Here is a 1,850-nt window from a genome sequence, read left to right on the forward strand (position 1 = left end):
AAAAGTGAAAAAAATGAAAAATGTATGATTTATTACACGATTTATTGAATGACGGAATAGGCGGAACTAACGTTATTCATCCTTCTAGTCGGACCCATTAGAGCGGTGCACTCAGGACCCATTAGAGCGGTGCACTCACTTTCACTGTCCGGCTGAAGCGCGCGTAAAACAAACACTTTTCATCTCGGATCATCAGAGGCTGTTGCATCCAAGAAAGACTGATTGAAACCTACGTTTCGAGAGACTACCACGATAATTGAAGGTGAAACTATTGTATCTGTGTAATTGTAGATGTAAAGTAGAGATGTAACTGTTCATTGCCTTTATTTTTATATAAATATGATATGGTGTTAGTGCAAAAATTGTACTATAACTTAAGCTGAAGCTAACAGTAATAACTAATGAGATATATCTGAAATAAATAAGTGTACTGAAACAAATACCAATAACTGTATTGCATTGTTTTCTTATGCGCAATTACTTCATACTGTCTAGTTCTCTTTTTCGTCCTGCATGTACTGTGCCCCCCTCAGAAAATAACTGGCCCCCCAGTGGCCCCCCCAGTCAATTTGGTCTAGAACCGCCACTGGGCTAGTGTGTTGGTGTTCGGATCAGGGGAGCACAGGTTCAAACCCCACTGCAGTCAGCAGAATGGAAGTCGCTTTGAATAAAAGCGTCTAACAATGTAATGTTTACGTTACATCAACGTATTTCCCTTCTGACAGAAAGCAGCAGGAGGTATTTAAGATATATCACATGCCAGGAGGCATTAGAGGCCGACCAACAGTGGCATGCATCTGCACTGATGAAGACTCTCACACACACTAGAGTGTTCTCTAGTTCACAGCGATGCCAGAGACAAAGAGACAAAGTAGGCTAGTCCTTGGATAACAGCCGGTTTACTGCTGAAAGGCTGCATTTCACGCGTTTGAGAAGCGTTCAAGTCAAGCTCCTAAAATGTCTCCTTAACGGAGCAGATGTTTGGTTACCTTTTACGCCGAGCAGATCTGATTCCCACGGAAATTGAGGTTAACTGTCAGAGAAAAGCATTCAAGGAACAGGTGGTGGCGCTCAGGCTGGAAGAGGGATTCACACTTCTTCCATCCAAGAGTCCTTTTTTTTTTTTTACCAGTCACCTATCTACCAGCCTACAAGAGAAACGGAGCCATAGAGAGGCGGACGACAGAAATATTTTACTGCATGACTGAAACCCTGAAGCTGTCCAGTCGAATTCAATCGTTACTTCTGTTAACAGGTACAAATTACCTCCAAAAAGGATAAATTAGCAACAAACACATCACATATAATGGCATTTTTAACCAGGAAGTGGCCGTATTTTTACTTTCTGGCTGATTTGGACGAATTGAGGGTCGAATTTAACGTGTTTTAGGAATCAAAATAAATTATTTGGCCGATTTGCATAATTAATGTGTGTTTTTTTAGGTATATTGAGGATGTTGAATCAATTTCTGACTTTTTCAGGACCAGAAATGGGAGTTTTGGGTCTCCTAAAACTTAGAAATCGTCCCAAAATTCATCAGAATCAGCCAAAATGTCCACTTTCTGGTTAAAACTGCAATTTCTTATCCTGAAAAAGTCAGAAATTGATTCAACCTCCTCAATATACCTCAAAAACTACTCAAAAACTGTCCAAATCTGCCAAGCCATGTAATAGCCATTGTCTGCATATGCAAATTAATGCAACTTATGCCAAGTGTGCAAATTGCCCAACATATGCAGGTTAGCATCCGGCAGTTTCTATGTGCCGGGGACCCGTACTCTACATCTCGATCATAAAACTTAAGTAGACTAATTATTAAACACTGAAGAATGATCAGTGAAATCTCCTC

At 40.4% G+C, this 1,850-nt stretch overlaps 1 long non-coding RNA gene across 1 annotated transcript in view; it reads left to right on the forward strand.

Annotated features, from left to right (window-relative positions):
• The window catches only part of LOC104965563 (uncharacterized), a 7,523-nt gene extending 7,105 nt beyond the window's left edge, over positions 1–418 (forward strand). The window contains exon 3 of the long non-coding RNA XR_800544.1: positions 407–418. This is a non-coding gene — a long non-coding RNA (uncharacterized lncRNA). The remainder of the gene's footprint in view (positions 1–406) is intronic.
• Positions 419–1,850: the final 1,432 nt, after the last annotated feature.

Source organism: Notothenia coriiceps, unplaced genomic scaffold (assembly GCF_000735185.1).
Source record: "Notothenia coriiceps isolate Sejong01 unplaced genomic scaffold, NC01 NC01_scaffold00037246, whole genome shotgun sequence".
In the NCBI taxonomy this organism is placed as follows: Eukaryota; Metazoa; Chordata; class Actinopteri; order Perciformes; family Nototheniidae; genus Notothenia; species Notothenia coriiceps.